Below are 12,127 nucleotides of genomic sequence, written 5' to 3' on the forward strand. Positions count from 1 at the left end.
TCCTTTGTTGTTTACACATATGAAGTATGGGAATAACTGCTAGAATGAGAATGAAGAATATGAGGGCAGTACACTTCTTAATTTGTTAGGGATAGATCATAAGATTTCATAGGCAAACAAAAAGTACCACTCTGACTTAATGTGGGGTGGGGTATGGAGGGGATTGTCTAAAGTGTAATTATCTGGGTTGCTCATGAGGTCAGGCAAAATTAGTACTGGTAGTGTTAGAAGGAGGAAAATAAAAACTTAATCTAGAATATATTTGATGGTCTAGTATGGGTGAAAAGTGATTTTGTTGGGATATGATGAAACCCTTGAAGGGTTGTTAGATCCTGTTTGATACAAAATTAAAAGGTGAACATTGCTGGAGCTGTAATAATCAAGGCTAAGATGAAATGGAATTTGAAAAATAATGTGAGGGTGGCGTTGTCAACTGAAAATATGCCTCAAATTCATTGTACAAGGTCACTTCTAATATATGGGATGAGTGATAGTAGATTTGTAATTACTGTACCAACTCAGAATGATATTTGACCTAATGGGAGCACGAAGCCTATGAATGTTGTTACTATAATTTTCAGCAGGAGGCTAATGTCAATATTTTAGTTTTCTAGGAATAGAAATGATCCATAATATAAGCCTCGGCCAACATGACAGAAAAGACAGATGAAAAATATTGAAGCACGGTTGTCATGAAAATAGTGGACCATTCAGCCATAGTTTATATCTCAGCTTATATGAAAGACTGAATAAAGGGCAACTAAGGTGTATAATGCACAGTGCACGGCAAAAAATTAATCCTGTAATGATCTGGAGAATTAGGCAGGCATTAAGAAGTGAGGCCAAGTTTTATCATGGAGAAATTTTATATGCTGTGAGAAGATCAATGAATGGGTAGTTAATAAATTTTTTTAGCAAGTAGCTTTTGCGGGTATTGGTCATTGGTGTTCTTAGAGTTGAAGTACAATGATGGTTTTTTATATCATTAGTCATGGTTATAATCCATGTGGGAACAATGCCATATGCTTTATTTTTATTTATATTCTATGGTTATAGGGTTTGTAGGTTTTTCTTCAAAACTTTTTCCTGCTATTGGAGGACTATGGTTAATTATTAGTCATGCTGTAGGTTTTGGTATTGTGTGGAATTTTGGTGAGGCTTTCATGGAGTTAATAGTCTTTTTTATTTATTTGGTGTATATGATGGTTGTTTTTGGTTATACTGCAGTGACAACTATTGAGGAATATTGTGAAATATGTGGGTCAATATTGACATTTCAGGGGCTTTATTATTAGGATTATTAATAGAGTTGATGTTGGTTCCAAGAATAGTTGAGTATGATAAGATGGTGGTCATGATTGATTTTAATAGTAGATAGTTGAATAATTTTTGAGGTTGAGAGGTTGAGTGTGTTGCGTGAGGATTCTGTGGGTGTGGCTGCCTCATCCAAGAGATGTAGACCTAATACCCAGGTGTTGAGACTTTTGGTTTAAATACATTCCCATGGGAGCATTTTGACATATCACTGGGTTAGAATCATAATAATGTGACCCTTTTGCCTGGAACCTGTGAACAAGGTATATTATCATGTGTCCCATGGCCTATAAGCTAGGTGACTTCTCTCTCCTGACCCTTCCCAGCCCCCAGACTATATTGTTAAATATTGTTTGACTTAACTTCTAGGTCATGTGGCTCTCCTCTCTTGCCTGGGTCCTGCTCAACAAAGAAATTGTGACATAACGCTGTTTGCAAAACCTAGGTGATGTGACTTTCCTTCATATTCTAGACTCTGTCAAGAGAGGGAGTTGTTACATATTGCAGAGCCCAGCACCTATGTGGAGTGACTCTCACCTTTTTCTTCTTCCCTGTGTATAGTGGGCTGGGTGACATATTATTTGAGGCTGTACCCAGGTGATGTGACTCTTCTCACTAGGCCCAACCTATAAATGAAATTATACTGTATCATTTGCTCAGCACCCAGGTGATGTGACTCTCCTGCCTTGTCCATGCACATAAGTGAAATTGTGACATATATCTAGGTTAGGCACACATGCACAACAATAATTATCATACTTGGACCCAGACAGCAGAGATATTTTGACTCTCGTAGGAAGTCTCATGGCCACGGTAAAGTCCTGTTTTTTTTTTGCTTGTATAAAGTTTATGAAGGATTATAACACTCAGATATATCGTATGAAATCTTAATGGTACAAAGAGTGTCATATCAGAGACCAGAAACCAGGTGAAAATATGACTCCTGTATGCACACCTAGTTGACATGATTGTCATTCACACACATGAACAAGGTGTAGGAATAAGGTACTAAATCTCACACACAAAGTTGTGTTGAAGGTGAAAGTAATTGCTCTCATACATGGATCTTATTCAGAGGTGGTTTGGTAACATTTGAACCATGATTCAGCACACGTGTGACGCTGTGACTCTCCCACTGAAACATGATTTTCAAGTGTCATTGGGGTTCTTATACATTGATCTTGCCCATTGTTGAGACTGTGACTCCTCTCCTTGGTCCAACTCATACAAAAAGCTGACACACATATACGGAAAGAGGACTTGTGTGGGAAACTAATTTCCAAATCTTTCTAAGAGTATGATTGAGACAGGTAAATTTGCCGAGCACAGGAATAATTTGACTGTCCTTTCCAGGCCCAGACCTCAGACAAAATTATGCCATATGTGGAACAAGCACCTAAGCAATATACAACTTCCTTGGCTCTGCCTAAAAGGGACAATTTTATATATCACTGGGACCATCACCCAGGTGATGAGAATTATCTGCCTGAAACTTGCCTACAGTGAAAGTTGTGTATTATATCTAGGTTCATCACATAAGGGCTGTGACACCCTTCTATTTCCTTGGCCCTGAACTTACAGTACATTGTAACACATAACTAGATATGCACACAGGTGATGTGATTCTACTTTTTGGGTTCTGCCATCAAGAAGCTCTGTGATATATAACTTGGCTCAGCACCTAGGTGATGTTTCTTCACTTTTGCCTGGGCCCTGACTGCAGGAAGATTGTGACATACTGCTGGTCCCAGCATTAATGTGAGGTCACTCTCCATCCTTAGTACTGCACATAAGGGCCATCGTGACATATATCTAGGCCAATTTCCTAGGTGATATGGGTCTCCTCTCTTGCCAAAGTCCTGCCCACAGAAGTTGTTTTGATATGTCACAAATCAGCATGTAGGTGATGTGACCCTTCTGCCAAAGTCCTACCCATAAGGTGGATTATGACATCTCACTTGACCCGCACCCATGCAGGTGAGGTGACTTTCTTGCCTTCACTCTAGCCACAGGTGATATAGTGCCATATACCTGAGACCATAATGAAAGCCTAATAACAATTCATATGCCTGGATCCAGGATGTATGCAAGATGGTGACTCTTACTCTTAAACCTTTACACAAGTGTCATTGTGAAATATACATTGCTAAGCTCCTAAGTGATTTAATAATTTTGCCTAGGTATAGCCCACAAATAAGATTTGGACAAATACCTTGGACAAACACCTTGGTGATTTGACTGTGCTATATTAACAATGTCCTCATGGGGGATTGTAACATATTTCTGGACCTGTAATCTAGGTTACATGACTCTCCACTTCAGCCTGTCTTCTGCATCCTTTGGTAATTGTAGCAATTCTTAAAACAGCATCCGAATGACATGACCCTCTGGCCAGGGCCCTGTCAACAGGAGGCATTGAGACATATTTTTGGCCACATTATTTAGTAATATGACTCACCTTTTCTGCCTGGACCCTGCCTACAAGGGACATTTTGCCACAAAGCTGGACCTAGCACATGTTATGTGACATTTCTGAGAGGAACCTCCCTAGAAAGAGAATATTGGAACGTTTCTGGCTGTTCTGCCTGATTCATAACCACAGAAATAATTGTAACATATACCAAGGCACAGCTCACAAAAATAACAATGACTCCCATAAGTGGCCTCAGCCAATAGAGGAGATTTTGAATCTCATAACTAGGTTTAGGGGCAAGGATGATGTCCTGGATCAGCTTCTTGTAAAAAAGTCACAAAAGTTTACAATAGTCACTCATGTTTTATACTACATTTCGGTTATACAGACAAAGTCAAAGCAGGGTGCAGCACACAGGTGAAATTGTGAGTCTTATATGCACACCCTGGTAAGAGTAATGACTGTCATCAGCTCTCATGGATGAAACCAACTGTCACACATGAAAACAGGACCTGTGTGGCATTGCAAATCTCACTTTTGGAGTTTTCTGACAGTGTTATTGTGATATAAATTTTTGCCAAGCAACTGTGTGATTTGAGTTCCCAGATTTTTCCAGCCCATATATGGAATTTTGATATCTACCTAGGCTAAATTTGAGGTGATGTGTCTGTTTTACCTTGGCCATTATCTCAGTAAGGATTGTGACATATCACTGCATCTGGCACCCAGGTAATGTTACATTCTTGCCTGCACCATACAAACTAAAATTATTGGCGATTATACTGTATCCTTTGTTCAGCACCCAGACGATGTGACACTTCCGTCTTGTCTCTGTCCAACGGTGATATTGGGACATATACCTGGATTTAGCTCACATGCACAATAATAACTTTCATACCTAGACCCAGCCATGGAAGACATTTTGACTCTCACAGCTAGTCTTATGACCATGGGTAAAGTTCTAGATATCCCACCTGTAAGAATTCACAAAAATGTAGGCTACCCAGGCATATCACCTAAAACCTGAGTAGTACAAAGAGTGTAATAACACGCACCAACAGCCATGTACTATTGTGACTCTTGGATGCACACACAGCTGACATGATTGTCATTTTCACACATGAACAGAGCCTATGAAAGAGGTACTAAATCTCACACACATAAGCAGTTGAAGCTTGAATCTGTTATTCTCAAACATGAATCTGATCCATAGGTTTTTTGGTGACATTTGAACCATGATTCAGCATACCTGTATTGCTTTGACTCTTCTACTGGAACACAGTCTTCAAGTGGGATTGCAACTCTTATAAATGGATCTTGACCATTGTTGAGATGGTGACTCCTGTACTTTGATCCAATTCATGGCAGGTTTTGACTGTCATACCAGAAGCCAGGACTTCTGTAGACTGTGAAACTTATTTCTGAGCATTTTCAAGTCTGTGATTGAGAAATATGAATTAGCCCAGCATCTGAGTGTCTTGACTCTCTTTTCTTGGTGCAGAGCACAGTTGAAATAGTGACATATGAGCACCAAACACCTAAGCAATGTATAACACCTTCTTTGTCAGTGTGACAAAGGGCACATTTACATGTCACTGGGAACAGCAACCATCTGATGTAAAATCTTGGCCAGAACCCTGACTACGAAGAGCTTTGTGATTTTTATCTAGCTCCATTACATAAGTTATATGACTTCCTTCTACTTCCTTGGCCCTGCACTTATGGTGCATTTTGACACATAACTCGGTATTTCACCCTGATGATGTGACTCTTTTTTGGGGGGATTTCTGCCACTAGGAAGCTTTGTAACATAACACTTGGCTAGGTACTTTGGTGATGTTTCTTCTTTCTTGCCTGGGCCCTGACCACCAGAGAGATTGTGACATATTGCTGAACCAGCACCAGGGTGGGGTCACTCTTCTGCCTTTGTCCTGCACATAGAAGATATCTTGCCATATATCCAGGCAAATTGCCTAGGTGATATTTTTCCTTTCCAGCCTAAGCCCTGCCAACAGGAGTATTGAGATATATCACTAAAACCAGCACCCAGTTGATGTGACTCTAATTCGAGAGTTTTCACCACCAGGAGGACTGTGATATTTCATGGGAAAGGCACCCACTTAGGGGATGTGACTTTCAACAGGAATCATTGTGACATATGTCTGGAATCATTATTTAGGTGATATTACTCTCCTCTCCTGCCCAGACAATCTCCACAAAAGGCATCAGGACATAGAGCTGAGCCTAGCACCCACGTTTTGTGACTTTTCTGTTAGGGCCCTGCCTACAAACAGAATATTAAAATATTTCTCGCTTAAGATTTACATGATGTTGTTGTCCTTCCTATTCAATAACCACAGAGGTGATGGTGACATATACCTAGGCACAGCTAACAGGCATGATAATGACTTTCCTTTGTGGACACAGCCAATAGGAGAAATGTTGACTCGTATAACTAGGTTTAGGGACATGAGTGATGTCCAATATCTCCTTCTGGAAAAACAGTCACAGAGGATTACAACACTAACACATATTTTGTAACATCTTTTTGTTGTATAGAGAATGTCATAACAGGGAAACTGTGAGTCTCCTATACACACACAAGAAATTGTGAGTCTTCTATGCATGCCCAGCTGACAGTAAGAACTTTCACCATCACAGATGCATGAAGGCAACTGTCCTATCTGAAAATAGGACAATGTGTGGTACTGTAAATCTAATCCCTACCAACTTATTCCATTGTGACCGTGATATAAATTTTAGCCGAACACCAGTCTTCAGATGGTTCCAGCCTACCTATGAGATTTTGATATTTACCTGTGCCATCCTTGAAGTGATGTGGCTCTTCTCCCTGGACCCTCCTGCCAGTAAGAATTGTGACATCACTGGATCCAGCACCCAGATGATGTTACATTCTTGCCTGAACATGCCCACGGACATTATTGTGACATATCGCTATGCCCATCATGTGGAAGTAAAACTCCTCTCTGGAAAGAGTCCTGCACGCAAGGCAGGATAGTGACATATACTTATGCCAGGCACACATATTCCTAGGCCAGATGATGATATTCTTTTGCCAGGGCAATGTCCAAAATAGGCCATTTTGTCATATCACCTGCCTATCATTTATGTGATATGGCTCTTCTGCTTAGGATCTGCCCCCTTGAATAGCGATATATTGCTAGTCCAGACACAAAGTTGATGATGCGTTTTTGACAGAAAGAGTACTATTAAACTTTTCAAGAAGATTTTGTGACATATCTGACATGTCTCTGGACCTATAATCTAGGTGATGTGACTACATGCTTTGCCCTGCCTACATACAGCATTGTGACATAAAGCTGGAACCTGCACATAGGTAATGTAACTCTCTTGCCTGGGTCCTTTTCTAAAGGGGACTTGTGAATTGAAGCAGCATTATTTTTGCAGGGGCACTAGTTGCAGGTGGTCTGTTCCTGCAGACCCTTGATTCAGCAATGGATGAATAAAGTACAGTGACATACAGATATTCTGCTCTGCCAGGCCAGCTGAGGGTCTGATGCACTTATAGCCTCTAAGCTGAATTCTGTAAACAGTTGCAACTCAGCTCTGATCCACTAGTTAGGTTTGCATTTATTCAGTAAGACTAATAAAAGTTGTGAGTAAACAGCACCAGAAGGTAAAGATTAAAGGCCAGGTTCTAAGGCCCAGAGCAAACACCATTCAGTCTGAAGCTATGCAAACTCTCAGGCCTTCTCAGGACACAGGACAAGGTGATGTGGCTTTTCAGCCTGGTTTCTGACAACACATACCTAAAGAAGCATCTAGGTGATATGACTATTTTTCTGCCTGAGTCCTGCCTACTGGTAACTTTGGGCCATATCTCTGAGCCCATGACCTCAGTGATGTTACTGTCTTCTACTGCCTAGGCCTTTCCGATGAGAAGATTGGGACATACTGATGAGCCCAGAACTTAAGTAATATGACTTTCATCTTGTACCCAAACAATACCCACAAACAGGACTTTTCCCAGCTAAGGTTTCAGGGCCCAGCACCCTAACGATGTGACTCCTCTGCCTGTGCCAGAGCCACGGAAGGTATGTTGACATATCTTTTACATATTCTATAGATCTTTTGGCTCTCATCACTATGCTGGGTTATTCAATGTGGGATTGTATTACATTGCTGGCTCGAGACCACAGTTCATGGGACCCTCTTTGTTAGGCCTTGCTAGAGAGCTCATTGTGATATAATGCTTGGCACAACATCTAATTGATGTTAACATTCTACCTAGTTTTTCCCACTAATGGGATTATGACATATATCTTGCATCAGTACAAACACATGATAATAAAGCTTATACTAGGATTCAGCCAATAAGAGATATTTTATCTCTTACCACTAGGTATAGGTCAATAGGTAAGATATTTCATTGCATACTTTTACAAAGCTCACAGAAGTTTACAACATGAAATGATATTATAGAAATTCTTGGATGGTACAGAGAGTTTCCTAACAGGGCCCAGCAAAAAGTTAAGATTGTGACTCTTGACTACACACTCAGGTGAAAGTAAATGTTACTGTCCTACATTTACAAAGCCCATTGTTGAGGTCCTGAGTCTAACAAGTTAATACAGCATAAAATTGGAATAATGACATTTATATATGAATCTTGCCACATGTGGGATGGTGACTTACTTCTTGACCCAGCTAACAAGCATAATAACGGTCTCATCCCTGAAGCCAGCCTGTATGAGTGATGTAGACTGTCATACCTTGGTTTAGGACAATATATAAGATCGTGGGTTTATATAAGCATATAAACCTCAGAAAGGTTTGCAACTCTCTTATATGTTGTATAATGTTCTCAGATGTTGTACAGTGTGTCATACAATGGCCATCATACACATGAGATGATGACTGTTATATACACAACTGGCTAACAGTTAATGGTGTCACCCTTAAAGATGAGGAGATTGTGTCATATCACATGGCCTAGTACCCCAGTGTTAGAACTTCTTGGTTTAAATTCCTTTTCATAAGGGTATTGTTACATAACACTGGGTCAAAATTGTGATAATGTGACTCTACTGCCTGGACCCTGCAAACAGGGATAACTTCAGATATCTCTGGGCCTATTGGCTGGGTGATATGTCACTCCTGCCTGTGTCCTGCTAGCAGAAAACAGTGCAAAATATCACTAGATATAGGTTCTAGGTAATGTCACTCTCCTCTGCTGCCTGGATCCTGTCCACTGAATAAATTGTGACATACCACTGAGTGCAAAACCTAGGTGGCCTGACTTTACTCTTTGTCCTGGATTCTGTCCAGAGAGGGAATTAATTCATATTGCTGAACCCAGCACCCAGGTCATGTGATTCCCTTTTTTTGTCTTCAACCTGTCTACACTGGACATGGTGACATATTACTTGAGGCTGTACCCAGGTAATGTGTCTCTTCTGCTGTTTTCTGCCCACATGTTTGATTAGGACATGTACCTAGGGAAGCATATAGGTGATATCACATTCATTTTCTACCAGGTCCTCCTGTACTAGGGAAACTGCGATATATCTCTGAGATCATGGCCAAAGTAAAGTGACTCTCTTCTTCTGTATAGTCTTTATAATGGGAGGATTGTTACATATTGCTGAGCCCAGGACTTAGGTTATTTGACTCTCCTTTTTCTCTCAAATGATGCCCAGAAACAGAAATTTTGACCTATTACAGGGCCCAGCACCCAAATAATGTAATTCTTTGCCTCAGTTCGGCATATTGAGAGAATTATTACATATTCCTGGGCTTAGCACCCTGATAACGTGACTCTCATTTCTCTGCTGGAGCCACAGAAGGTATTTTGACATATCCTGGGGCCATTATATAGTTGCTTTGACTCTCATAACTTGGCTGAGTGTTTTCCACATGTGGGTGGTGTCATATTGCTGAGTCCAACACCCAGTTAATGTGACATTTATTCCTATACTCTGCCTAGACAGAGCATGGTGACACTCTGCTTGGTATAGCCTCTAAATGATGTTACCTTCCTGCCTAGGTTTTTGACACAAATGGGACTATGACATATACCTTACTTCAGTTCACAGGGATGATGGTCAAACTTACACTGAGATTCAGCTGAAATAATATATTTTGCTTTTCAGGCTTAGGACAATAAATAATGTCCTGAGTTGCATATTTGTACCAAGCTCACAGAACTTTACAACACTAACTCATAATGTATACACTCCTTGAGTGGTACGGAGAGTTTCATGAGAGGGACCAGCAAAAAGTTCAAATTGGGATTTGTGATTACACACCCAGGTGAAAGCAAATGTTGACACCATTATGGTGCACTGTGACACATAACTAGGTACTGCACTCAGGTGATGTTTGCATTCTGCGAACAGAAAGACTTGTAACATATTACTTGGCTCAGCACCTAGGTGATGTTTTTTAACTTTTCCCTGGGCCCTGACAACAGGGAGATTGTGACATATTGCTGGGCCAAACACCAATATGAGTTCACTCTCTAGCCTTGGTACTGCAAATAAAGGCCATTGTGCCACATGTCTAGGCCAATTGCCTAGGTGAAGTGAATCACCTCCCTTGCCAAAGTCCTGTCCACAGGGAAAGTTTTGATAAATCACTGAAACCAGCATACAGATGATGCGACTCTTCTGCCAGTGTTCTGCACACATCATAGATTGTGGCATCTCTCTGGACCCACACTCAGGTAGGTAATTTCACTTTCTTGCCTTCCCACTGGCCAAAGTTGATATTGTGCCACATACCTGAGATCATAACAAAAGCCTAATAACAACTCATATGTCTGGAGTCAGGACACATGCAGGATGATGACTCATATTCGTAAACTTTTTCACAGTGTAATTGTGACATATAACTTTGCCCAGCTTCTGAATAGTTTAATAATTCTGACAAGGTATAGCCCACAAATGAAAATTTGAAAAATATCTGGGCCAAACACCTTGATGATTTGACTGTGCTGTCTTAACCATATTTTCAGGGGGATTGTAACATATTCTTGGACCCATAATCTAGGTTACATGACTCTCCTCTTTGGCCTGCATCCTACTTCCTTTGGTAATTGTAGCATTTCTAAATACTGCATCCAAATGATATGACTCACTTGCCTGGGCCCTGTCAACAGGAGACATTGTGACATATTTTGAGGCCCATCATTTATGTGATACGACTCTCCACTCTTGCCTGGACACTGACCACAAAAACATTGTGACACAGAGCTGGATCTAGTACACTAGTTATGGGACATTTCTGACAGGACCTTACCTACAAAGAGAATATTGGAATATGTCTGACCCAACATTTAGGGAATGTGGCTGCTCTGCCTGCTTCATAACCACAGAGCAAATTGCAACATATACCTAGCCACAGCTCACAGAAATGATATTGACTCTCATATGTGAAGTCAGCCAACAGAGGATATTTTTATTCTTATAATGAAGATTAGGGACATATGTGATATCCTGCATAATCTTCTTGTGCAAAGGTCACAAAAGATTACAACACTCAAACATATTTTATAAAGTGTTTGGGTTACATAGACAGAGTCAAAGCAAGGCTCAACACACAGCTAATATTATGTCTTGAATCCACACCCAGGTGACCATAAGGATTATCATCATCCTATGTGGCTGAAGCCAAGTGTCACACAGGAAAACAGGACAGGTGTGGTATTGTAAATATCATCTGGGGAATTTCCTGAACAGTGTGATTGTGATTTAAATCTTTGTCAATCACCTGTGTATCTTTGCTCTCCATATTTGTTCCAGACCATATATAGGATTGTTAAATCTATCTAGGCCAAACTTGAGGTGATCTGACTGTCCTGCCTAGGCCCTTCTCTTAGTAAATATTGTGACATATCACTGGATCTAGCACATAGGTGATATTACATTCTTGCCTGCACCATGCACACCAACATTATTGTGATATATTTCTGTGTCCACTTTATAGGTGATGTAACTCTCCTCTCTGGAATGGGCCCTGCACAAAGAAAGGATAGTGACATATTTCCAGGCAAGGCAAACAGGTTAGGTTACTATTTTGTTACAACCATGACCAAAAAAGGGCACTGTAACATTTCTCTGGGCCTATCACTTAGGTTATGTGGCTCTACTCCTTGGGCCCTGCCAACCTTGAGGGTGGCATATTTCTAAGCCAGGCACACAGGTGATGGTACACTTTTGCCAGGGCTATGCTTTATAGAGGACATTGTCACATTTCTTTAGGCCTATTACCTAGGTGAAGCAACTCCCTCCTTGGGTCCTACCCATATGAAGCATTGTGTCATTAGTAAGGGACCTGCACCTAGGTGATGTAACCCTGTTTGCTGGGTGCTTTCCTAAGAGAGCCTTGTGATGTATCTCAGGACCCAGCACTGAAGTG

This window comes from Pongo pygmaeus, chromosome Y, assembly GCF_028885625.2.
Source record: "Pongo pygmaeus isolate AG05252 chromosome Y, NHGRI_mPonPyg2-v2.0_pri, whole genome shotgun sequence".
NCBI classification, from domain to species: Eukaryota; Metazoa; Chordata; class Mammalia; order Primates; family Hominidae; genus Pongo; species Pongo pygmaeus.